The sequence below is a fragment of the Sceloporus occidentalis genome, unplaced genomic scaffold (assembly GCF_023333645.1).
Source record: "Sceloporus occidentalis isolate IW3139 unplaced genomic scaffold, rSceOcc1.0.p SCAF_36, whole genome shotgun sequence".
In the NCBI taxonomy this organism is placed as follows: Eukaryota; Metazoa; Chordata; class Lepidosauria; order Squamata; family Phrynosomatidae; genus Sceloporus; species Sceloporus occidentalis.
In genome coordinates this window covers 8043041-8055258 of record NW_028317016.1, presented here as the reverse complement: position 1 = coordinate 8055258, position 12218 = coordinate 8043041, and the positions used below count along the sequence as shown (strand labels likewise).

The following is a 12218-nucleotide window of genomic DNA, read 5'->3' as shown; positions in this document are numbered from 1 at the left end:
ACATTTGTTGTTTGACTCCTTTTGTTTGCTCGTGCCAATACATTTGCTTATTTTTATTTTTTTATCTTCAGTTTTTATAGTGTTTCTATTGACCCTAATCAGATTTTATTTTCTTTACTATGTTTTATCATTCATAACCAAAGATAATTTACCTTTGGACATTAATTTCCAAAGCTTCAGTCTATTAATATTTTTTACACAGCGTGTTTTTTCATATTATTAAAGAGGACAAATCTGAAGAAATTTCAGGCAATTTACAGTGTTCTGAATTTTAGTTGTGAAATGTTTTAGAAATATCCAAGTAACGTGCAATAAACGCAATACTCAGAAGAACATAAAAGTGGGTTTACCTGGTATATTTTTACTCATTGTGATACAGTGAACAATCACATTTTATTTTCCAAATTATGTATTAGCGAAAACGTATTAAGAAAATGTATATGTATTTATCAGAGTTGAACTAGATGAAAAAATAAAGCAAGACTGAAAATAAGTGATTGTTTGTTTTATATGGCTTTTAGCTATTCGGGCTTGTATCTGGTGAATGTGGTTTTTTTTCCACTCAAAGCTCAAGGTATCGCACTGCCTATCAGTAAAGAAAGCCGGTGGTGTAGTAGTGCAGTTGTAAAGCCACAGTGAACACTGGACCCCTTATTTCCCACTACAGCCTTAGCTAGAAGGAGGTCTGGTACTTAGTCACCCCCTTAACCTCTTAACTCTTCAAAGAGGGGTTCACCAGCAAAAAACAAGCCTCAGGGAGCTGACTCCAGCGTGGCATTTCCAGTGTGTACAAAAAAACATACTGGATAAAGTGTTAAACGTGTATAAGACAAAAAGGCGCAACGTGTGACACTAAAAATGTTCGCTATGGCCCAGCCCATGGCTGGCATTTTAGTAATGTATTTATTTCCAGCCAAAAGTTGTGCGAGTGAGGAAAATTACAATGGTTCAAAGAAAGAGCCAAAAGTAATTTTCAATGTTCTTAGCAACTTAGCCACTGTACAAACAAGGTGTACTTCTCAACTCAACACGCAGATGTGCCCAGATTTGCATTATAATTTTAAGGATCCAAAAATCGCAGAGCTTTGATGCCTCTGCAGCCTAAAGTCCAAGAAGCAATATGTTTAGTACATACAATTGGGGTTTTGTGTTAAAGTATGTTTTTTAACTACCGTAACTACTTGATTATAATACAAGGGGTTTTTTAAGGGCTCCAAAAATCGTAGAGCTTTGATGCCTCTGCAGCCTAAAGTCCAAGAAGCAATAGGTTTAGTACATACAATTAGGCCTGAGGTCAACATGTGTAACGTAATGTTCAGATAAGGAACCCAGTATGCAGTAATTGCAACGCTTGGCACAGGTAATGTACACAGTCCAAATAGGATGGTCAGACAAGCTGGGTCAGGAATGGAGAAATCAGTGTGGTCAGAAACATGCAAAAATCAGCAACAGAGTATAATAGAATGGTCAGGCAAGTCGGGTCAGGAATGGAGAAATCAGCGTGGTCAGGAATATGCAAAAATCAGCAACAAAGTGTTTGTTAACTACTGCAAGAGTAGAAGTTCAGCCAAAACAACAACCGAGCACTGACTAAGTTGGTGCTCAGTTTTTAAATCTGCCTTGTTCTAAAGCCCCTCCCCCAGCCAATGATGTAGCGTTATGCGCGTCATGTCGCCTCCAGGGAGATATGGAATAAAAAGGGGGGCTGCGGGTACTCGGGGGATAGGCTGCGTTGCGGTCCGGGACCCCAACGTCCCGGTCCGTGACAACAGGCTTTGTTTCTCTAGTTCTTGTTTCTTTGTTTCTCTAGTCCCAATATACGCAACAGAAACAAACCCAAAACTCCTCCCACTTGATGACATCACTCATTCAAATAGAATTATGTAATGTGATTCCCTATAATTGGTTTGTCATCCCAAACTCCACACTGCCTTCCTTTCCATAAGAAAATATTTCCATCAATATTCTAAACAATAACAATAAAACAAATTCGTACAAATCAACAATAACGACAGCGATCTCCGACGAAGCTGACGAAAATTCATCATGATTCGTCCATTCGTTGCCAAGTCTAGCCGCCAATACAAGACGTTTTGGTGCTCCTTGATGAGGTAAAGTTGGAGGGACTGTGAATTGGAGGGTAGAGCCCTGCGCGGGACTGCTTTTTTAATCCCGCTGATTTTTCGCCCAATCGCGCCCGCTCCCGCAATGTGGGTGTTCCACTCCTGCCCGCTTGTGGCCAGTCACCCCCACCTCCTTACCTGAACTGCAGATTTCCGACTACCTGCTCCGTGTATCAGACCCCTGGCTCGTCTGACTACCTGCTCCGTGTATCAGACCCCTGGCTCGTCCGACTACCCGCTCCGTGTATCAGACCCCTGGCTCGTCCGACTATCCTGCTTTGTGCTCCTGTCTCGTGCTGTGCCTTGCCGCGGCTGCTGCCGCTCAGAGTCTATCTCCAGCTGGTGGGAGGTTGTCCACTGTTGGGATCATCTAAGTCCTGGACTGCTGCTGCCGGGAATTCCCCTCTCAGTAGCGGTAGTTTGGGCGGAAGAACTTCTGCGGGGACGACCTTCCTTAATAGTCCAGCGAAACAGTGACATTACAACAGGGTCATGGATCCATCTGAGCTTGGCAAGGTACTCTCCACCCACGGACAACGGCTGGATTCCCATGAAGTCCGTTTCTCCAGCATACAGGACACTTTAGACCAAATGGCCCGGGCTATTCAAGTTTTGGTGGCCAGATCTGATCCTGGCTCTGGGGGTTCTCCATCTGCTTCCTCCACTTCCTCTCCAGTCGCGACTTCTCCTCCTGCTGCGAACACCGGGACTTCCTCCGTTCCCTCGTCTGTGAAACTCCCTGCTCCCGCTCGCTACCATGGGGAACCGGAGGCCTGCCGGGGCTTCCTTAACCAGTGCTCCATTCAATTCGAACTAACTCCTCACTTGTTTCCTTCGGAAAGAGCCAAGGTGGGATACCTGATTTCCTTGTTGTCTGGCAAGGCACTAGCCTGGGCTTCTCCCGTGTGGGAGAGGGACTCTCCTCTTGTGTATAACTGCTCTGCCTTCATTTCGGCCTTCCGGAAGACTTTCGACACCCCAGGCAAAGCTGCTTCTGCGTCCTTGTCTCTGCTTCATACCACCCAGGGCTCCTGTTCGGTCGCTGAATATGCTATTGAATTTAAGACTCTTGCAGCTGAGGTTAATTGGTCCGACGAAGCTCTCATCGCGGCCTTCTACGATGGCTTATCGGAACGGCTTAAAGACGAACTTTCCACCCGGGATCATCCTGCTGAATTGGATGATTTCATCGCCTTGACACTCAAGCTGGACAATCGGATCCGAGAACGTTTGTCGCAAAAAGCCATGAAACGTGAACTCAGTTTTTCTCATCAAGCACGCTCCATCTCTCCCACGAATCCTTCTATGTCTTCTGAATCCTCCGAAGAACCCATGCAGTTGGGAGCCACCAGACTATCCACCATGGAAAGATCTCGCCGTAGATCTGAGGGACTTTGTTTCTACTGTGGCCTCAAGGGCCATTTTGTTCGCACTTGTCCCAGTAAACCGGGAAACGCTCGCACCCGGACCAAGTAAAGGAGCCTTGCCCGGGTGAGCTTAGTACCGCTCCTACGTTTTGTAACAATTTACTTGTTCCTGCTTCGCTGGAATGGGATGGAAGAAAGGTTTCAGTCTCCGCCATGATTGACTCTGGGGCTGCTGGTTCATTCATTGATAAATCCTTTGCCCTCCTCCAGAAGATTCCTCTCGTCGAAGTACACCCTCCTATCGCCGTCTCGGCCATTGACGGACGACCCCTTCAACCCTCCTTCATCACACACCAGACGTCGCCGTTGCGTTTCTCCGTGGGCTTGTTCCATCGTGAAACCATATCCTTCCATATCATTTCGTCCCCCTCCTGCCCTATGGTTCTAGGACTTCCTTGGCTCCGCGTCCATAACCCGACCATCAAGTGGTCCACTGGGGATATCCTAGGTTGGGGTTCGGACTGTTCCCAGCGATGTCTTTCCACCACCACCCCCATTCGTTCTGTTTCTGCCTTGCCTATACCCTTGGTGTATTCTGAATTCAAGGACGTGTTCGATAAAAAGCAAGCGGAGGTTTTACCTCCCCACAGACCTTACGATTGTCCTATCGAACTTTTGCCCGGGACACTCCCACCGCGAGGTCGTATTTATCCTTTGTCATTACCCGAGTCTCAAGCGCTTGAAGAGTATATTAAAGATAATTTAGACAGAGGATTCATCAGAAAATCTACCTCTCCTGCCGGTGCCGGATTTTTCTTTGTGGAGAAAAAGGATGGGGGCTTAAGACCTTGTATCGACTACCGGGGCTTGAATCGTATCACGGTCAAGAACAAGTACCCGTTGCCCCTTATTCCGGAATTGTTTGACTGATTGCGGGGTTCCACTGTTTTCACGAAACTGGATCTCAGGGGAGCGTACAATTTAGTTCGGATACGTAAAGGCGATGAATGGAAGACGGCCTTTAACACACGTATGGGCCACTATGAATATACGGTCATGCCCTTTGGACTATGCAATGCTCCCGCTGTGTTCCAGGAGTTTGTTAATGACATATTCCGCGATATCTCCCTTCAGTTTGTTATCGTCTATTTAGATGATATCCTTATTCATTCCTCTGATATACGGTCTCATCGCCTTCACGTACGTATCGTCCTGCAGCGCCTGCGCCAGCATCGTCTCTACGCCAAACTCGAGAAGTGCCTGTTCGAAGTTCCCCGAGTCTCCTTCCTGGGTTTCATTATTTCCGCATCGGGCTTTGAAATGGATCCTACTAAACTCGCAGCGATTTCAGATTGGCCTCAACCTCAGGCTTTACGGCCCCTCCAACGATTTTTAGGTTTCGCAAACTATTACAGAAAATTCATTCAGAACTTTTCCAAGATCGTAGTCCCTCTAACCAACATGACCAAGAAAGGTGCTGACTGCAAGAATTGGTCTAGGGAAGCTGTCCTGGCCTTTATCCACCTTAAGAAGGCCTTTGCTTCGGCCCCGATTTTGCGTCATCCGGATGCCTCCAAACCGTTTATCGTGGAGGTTGATGCCTCCGAAGTTGGAGTTGGAGCAGTCCTTTCTCAGAGGAAGGACTTCAATGACAGGCTTCATCCGTGCGCCTTTTTCTCAAAAAAATTTTCTCCTGCTGAGATGAATTATGATGTAGGTAACCGTGAACTTTTAGGTATTGTTATGGCTCTTCAGGAGTGGAGACACCTTCTGGAAGGGGCAAGGAACCCTATCACAATTTTGACCGACCACAAGAACCTAGAATACCTTAGTCACGCTAAAAGACTGAACCCTAGACAGGCCAGGTGGTCATTATTCCTTTCCAGATTTTTGTTTATCATTTCATACCGGCCTGGATCAAGGAATGTCAAAGCGGATGCGTTATCCAGGCAGTTTGTCTCCGACCAAGACTCCAAGTCTGAACCTGAACCTATTATCCCTCCTTCTCAGATTATTGCCTCCGTCTCCACTCATCTATTTTCTACTTTGGTCTCTCGTATTCTCTCAGCTCAATCTAAAGCTCCTGTCCACAGTAAATGGCCCATGGACACCCTGTTTGTGCCGGAGCGGGAGAGGGAACGCGTTATGTCCTGGGGTCATGCGTCCTTAACCTCGGGTCACCCTAATGCCCAGCGAACCTTTCGGTTCATTCGTAGACAGTTCTGGTGGCCTACTATGCATATTGACTGCTTTGATTTTGTCGCCGCATGTACTAGGTGTGCTACTGCTAAAAACTCTCATGTCAAACCCTCGGGGTTACTTCAACCCTTGCCCGTACCCTCCCGCCCGTGGTCACATTTAGCCATGGATTTTGTTGTGGATCTTCCCCCTTCCCAGGGCTTCACCGTCGTTTGGGTAGTAGTCGACCGATTTTCTAAAATGGCTCATTTTGTTCCCCTCCCCAAATTACCCTCGGCCCCGGAGTTAGTTCCTGTGTTTATCAACCACGTCGTTCGTTTGCACGGTCTCCCGCTCCAGGTTGTGTCTGATCGGGGGGTGCAATTCACAGCTCTGTTTTGGAGGACCTTCTGTGCCTCTCTGGGTGTTTCCCTAGCCTTTTCTTCTGCCTACCACCCCCAAACTAACGGTATCACGGAAAGAACCAACCAGTCGCTTGAGCAATTTTTACGCCTTTTTATTAATGAACACCAGGATGATTGGGCTTTACTTCTACCTTGGGCTGAATTCGCTAGGAATAATACTGTTCACGAGTCCTCCAAGATTAGTCCTTTCTTTTGTAACTATGGTTTTCACCCTTCTTCTTTGCCTTCTTCTTTCGCTCCTTCTCAAGTTCCGGCAGTAGACCTATATGTAAAACAGTTACCGTTAGTTTGGGACGAAGTGCGCCGTTCTCTGGTTACTGCTGCTCACAAGTATAAACGTTATGCGGATCGGCGTCGCCGTTTGGGTCCCTCCTTCATGAATGGGGATAGGGTATGGCTCTCCACTAAGAACCTTAGACTTAAAGTTCCGTCTATGAAATTTGCCCCCCGTTATATCGGCCCGTTTCGAATTCGTCGTAAGGTCAACCCGGTCGCTTATGAATTAATTCTTCCCCCCTCCCTTAGGATACCCAGGGTTTTTCATGTTTCTCTGCTCAAACCCCTCACCTGTAACCGCTTTACCCGATTGCCTCGCCGTCCTCGTCCTGTTGTCATTGATTCCCAGGTGGAATATGAGGTGCAGTCTATTTTAGATTCAAGAAAAATTAGGAACTCCGTCTCCTACCTGGTCCACTGGAAGGGGTATGGTCCTGAAGAGAGATCTTGGGTTCCTGCTCGGGACCTACACGCTCCTGCTTTGCTCCGGTCTTTTCATAGGAAATTTCCGCATAAACCTAGTATGTGTCGGCCTATGGCCGGCCCTCAAAGGGGGGGTAATGTCACTGTCCCGGCTCCGGACGCAGCCGGGAGTGTCTCCGTCCCGGCTCCGGACGCAGCCGGGAGTGTCTCTGTCCCGGCTCCGGACGCCGCCGGGAGGAGGTCTGGCCGCGGGTCCCGTACGCCGGCCGTTCGGGACGGCGGTCGGTCCTCCGCCCGCGGCACTAGTAGCGGGCGAAGGGTTGTCCGCGGGTCCCGGGAAAACATCCTCCCGGACAGCGGACGACCCTCCGCCCGAGGTAGTAGGACACGGGGAGGCTTCAGCCCCGGGAACAGTAGAACAGTAGTTCCCGGAGCCAGTATACTTACCCGTCCTCCGGTCGTCGGTCCGCCTCCCGGGCACGCTGCACGTTGCAGGAGGATTGATGGACGGCTGGGGGGCGTGGTTTGGTCCTGGTCTGGGAGGGGCTTGTGGAATGGCGCCAGTTTTAAAAGCCGGCTGTGCCTTTCACAAGCACCCTGTTGTGGTCTTCAGTTCGTGTATCTAGCTCGTGCATCTTGTTCCTGTTTTTTGACCTTCGGCTTGCCTGACTCTCCCTTGCTCCACGATTCGGTACCTTTGCTTGTTATCTCTGGTTTTGACCCCTGGCTCGTCCGACTACCTGCTCCGTGTATCAGACCCCTGGCTCGTCTGACTACCTGCTCCGTGTATCAGACCCCTGGCTCGTCCGACTACCCGCTCCGTGTATCAGACCCCTGGCTCGTCCGACTATCCTGCTTTGTGCTCCTGTCTCGTGCTGTGCCTTGCCGCGGCTGCTGCCGCTCAGAGTCTATCTCCAGCTGGTGGGAGGTTGTCCACTGTTGGGATCATCTAAGTCCTGGACTGCTGCTGCCGGGAATTCCCCTCTCAGTAGCGGTAGTTTGGGCGGAAGAACTTCTGCGGGGACGACCTTCCTTAATAGTCCAGCGAAACAGTGACACCGCCCAGGAACAAGGTGGAGTCACAGGAAGTGACGTCACATCACGTGACTCCGTTTTGTTCCTGGGCGGAGCAAGAGAGGAGACACTGTAAGGGAGCAGCGAGAAGGCAGCCTTGCGGGACTGCGCCGGATTACCGGGACCCGCAGGTACAGTGCCTGACCACCCGCTCCCGCCCGCAAACCCCAGCAAGACAGTCCGCGGGACTCGCCTCCCAATGCAGTCCTCTATTGGAGGGTACATATCAATAACCGATAGGTAGAATTAGCCAGAAAAATGGAGGGTGGTCTCATTGAAGTTAATGGCTGTGATTCATGGGTCCAACAACCTGTGTTAGTTTTTCCTTACTTTATTCACTCTGGCCAATAAGGATTTACAAGGGGAAGGACAATCTTTGGAGATATAAATGTGCTGACACTATTTTAACTTGTCAGTAGCAGCAGTTATAGACCGATGAGAGTTAGAGTATGAGATAATCACTTCTAAGCATAGGCTGAGATTGAGGCTCATTGCTCATATACAAAACTGCGAGTAAATCAATAGTTTATTTTAGTGCAGAAAATGCACAGTTTTGGTGTGGATTTGAGAAGCTGTAGTGACTGCTGTATTACTGGGACTGCAACAGACTTGCTGAATAGACACATGAGAATGAGGCAAAAATTATTTGGACACATTTTTTGTTCCTTGCTTACTCATTTCGGCCAAAAATTGGGGGGCATTTTTAATTTGGGAAGAAATTTTTTTGCCTGGTCCCACACTCTCTCACACCCTCATTCACTCTCTCTCTCACACTCTCTAAAGGTTTTCTCTGCTAACCACTTCCGTTTCTGATGAACACTTCAGCATTTTCTCCTTCTTATTCGTCTTCTATCTTATATTTTTTACCTTCTCCCTTCTATCTTCAATTTGCTATGTTCAATCTTTCACCTTTGTCCGCTTCCCTGCGGCATGAACTACCGCCAAAATTGCAGAAGTTGCAGTGACATTCTTTTCCCCATCCTCAAATCGGGGGAGGGGACATCCCTGAAAGCACATATTCCCGTGAGTTTATGTATTTATTGAAAATAATTTCAACAAATGACAGAGGTACATATTACTGATTCTAATCAAGTTTCTCTAATTAGCTTCCAAATGTTTAAATGTAGTTATTTGCACAATTAAGAATATCTACCATCTCTTCACTAGATGGCGATATGTGTACACAGTTTTCACGATGACCTGGAGCTAGTAAGTGTCTTTTTGAAGAAGCTTTTGGAAACTAACGTCTATTTAAAATGCAGTCATCTATCAACAATGTTTTGATCATGATACTATTTTTAAGTTATTCACTTTGTTCTTTTCTCTTAAGTAAATTTGTTAAAACAAACCATACACATGTCATGAAAACCATTTTCATTTTGAATGGAAGGGAACATCTCATGTTAGGTTCTATAGCATTGCATTTGCTGTTTGCGAAAGCTGTTTGTAGTTCTGAAAGCTGTAAACTCTAGGGAGGAGCAAAGGGATAACTAGAAACCACAGGGCTCTGGTGCAAAAATTGGCCCCCCAACTTCACCAAGCAACATGTCCCACAGCGTCACATTTGCCCCTTAACAGCTTTTGAGTGCCACCTTCACCCCCAATCAGCTTATCAGCGCCATCCTAACAACCAAACATTCTTCCTGTGCATTATTTGCCCCCCAAACAGTTTACCTGTGCCTTCTTTGCCCCATTGCAATACATATGTAAACAGACTTACACAAATGTACACATCCTAACACATATACACATGCTTACACATACAATTACTTATATTCACTAAAACACATGTACACACTCATTCTTATACACACACTCCGTCCCATAATACTTATATGTAAACCTTTATGCTCTCACACATACACATCCATGCTAACACACACTTAAACACTCATGATAACACACATTTCATTTCACACCACTTACACATACATGCTCACACACATCTATGCCAACACGCAAACACTTACACATTCATGATACACTGATCAACCACAACATTATGTCCATTGACACATGAAATTAAAAACACTGATAAAACCTGCGACCTGGTGTAGGTTTTCAGATGGTGGAAATGTGGCAGTTCAGACTGTGTGAGCTGCATTGAAGAAGATCTGAGGATTAATGCTGGGTAAGTGAGGTACAGTATCTCACATTTTTGTAAATATTTTTATATCTTTTCATGTGACAAGACGGAAGAAATGACACTCTGCTATAATGTAAAGTAGTGAGTGTACAGCCTGTATAACATTGTAAATGTTGCTGTCCCGTCAAAATAACTCAACACACAGCCACCCCCTTAATGACAAAGCCCGTACATGTACGGGCTCAAAATGCATTGTTTTAAATGGGTTTTGGGACTGCCCATTGTCCTTAAGGGGTTAATGTCTACACATTGGCAACAAAAGTGAGTACACCCCTAAGTGGAAATGTACAAATTGGGCCCAAAGTGTCAATATTTTGTGTGGCCACCATTATTTTCCAGCACTGCCTTAACCCTCTTGGGCATGGAGTTCACCGGAGCTTCACAGGTTGCCACTGGAGTCCTCTTCCACTCCTTCATGACTTCATCACAGGGCTGGTGGATGTTAGAGACCTTGCGCTCCCCCACCTCCTGTTTGAGGATGCCCCACAGATGCTCAATAGGGTTTAGGTCTGGAGACATGCTTGGCCAGTCCATCACCTTTACCCTCAGCTTCTTTAGCAAGGCAGTGGTCATCTTGGAAGTTGTGTTTGGGGTCATTATGTTGGAATACTGCCCTGTGGCAGAGTCTCCGAAGAGAGGGGATCATGCTCTGCCTCAGTATATCACAGTACATTTTGGCATTCATGGTTCCCTCAATGAACTGTAGCTCCCCAGTGCAGGAAGCACTCATGCATGCCCAGACCATGACACTCCCACCACCATGCTTGACTGACACACTTGTCTTTGACAAGACACACTTGCCTTTGTACTCCTCACCTGATTGCTGCCACACACGCTTGACACCATCTGAACCAAATAGGTTTTAGGTTCCAGTAATCCATGTCGTTTAGTCTGCTTGTCTTCAGCAAACTATTTGTGGGCTTTCTTGTGCATCATCTTTAGAAGAGGCTTCCTTCTGAGACGACAGCATGCAGACCAATTTGATACAGTGTGCAGCATATGGTCTGAGCACTGACAGGTGTTCCACTCCTTCAACCTCTGCAGCAATGCTAGCAGCACTCATTCGTCTATTTGCTAAAGACAACCTCTGGATATGACGCTGAGCATGTGCACTCAACTTCTTTGGTCGAGCATGGTGAGGCCTTTTCTGAGTGGAACCTGTCCTGTGAAATCACTGTATGGTCTGGCCCACCATGCTGCAGCTCAGTTTCAGGGTCTTGGCAATCTTCTTATAGCCTAGGCCATCTTTATGTAGAGCAACAAGTCTTTTTTCAGATCCTCAGAGAGTTCTTTGCCATGAGTTGCCATGTTGAACTTCCAGTGACCAGTATGAGAGTGTCACGTTCTACCCAGGCTGCGGAGCTGCATATCTGTTTTGCTTCAGTTTCTCTGTTTTGCTTTAATCCATTCCTGGATTTCCTTTTGCTCTGTGTAAGGGTCCATACAGATGACTGCATGGACCCAGCGCACCCAAAGATTGTGTGCAGGAGTCACAGTGCAGTTGTGGAGTTGGACCCGGTTCCTTACACAGAGCAAAAGGAAATCCAGGAATGGATTAAAGCAAAACAGAGAAACTGAAGCAAAGCAGATATTCAGCTCTGCAGCCTGGGTAGAACGTGACAGTAAGCCTACAACACCTGGTATTCCCAGGTGGTCTCCCATCCAGGTACTAACCAGGCCCAACCCTGCTTAGTTTCCGAGATCAGACAAGATCAGGCGCTTTCAGGGTGGTAATTAAGCCCTCTCCGAAACGCCGCCCTCAGCGCCTCATTGTTCCACTTAGTCTCATAGGCTAAGGTACGGAATTCAACCGCATACTGAGCTACAGTTCTTTTGCCTTGCTGTAAGTCCATAATTGTTACCTCAGCCTTATCGTGAAGACCCTGAGCGTCAAAAACAGCCCGAAAGGCAGAAATAAAGGAGTCGGCATTGTCCAATATGGGAGAATTCTGTTCCAACAACGGTGAGGCCCAACAAGCCAGAGCCTCCCCTCGTAATAGATTAATGATGAAGGCCACCTTGGTGGAATGAGAGGAGAAGGTCTGTGGCTGGGTTCTGAAGTGCAGCTGGCCCTGATTAAGGAATCCTGTGCATTCCAGGGGATTACCAGCATATTTATCTGGCATAGGCATCTTTGGAGGGTTCACTAGAGGACTGGATGCTGCGGGCGCCTCTGCAGAGGTGCCAAGAACCGGAGCGGGAGCTG

The 12218-nt window shown here is 47.2% G+C and overlaps 1 pseudogene; it reads right to left on the bottom strand.

The window, feature by feature from the left end:
* Positions 1–11637: 11637 nt before the first annotated feature.
* LOC149297912 (5S ribosomal RNA) lies at positions 11638–11752 on the bottom strand (annotated as a pseudogene).
* Between the last annotated feature and the right edge of the window lie 466 nt (positions 11753–12218).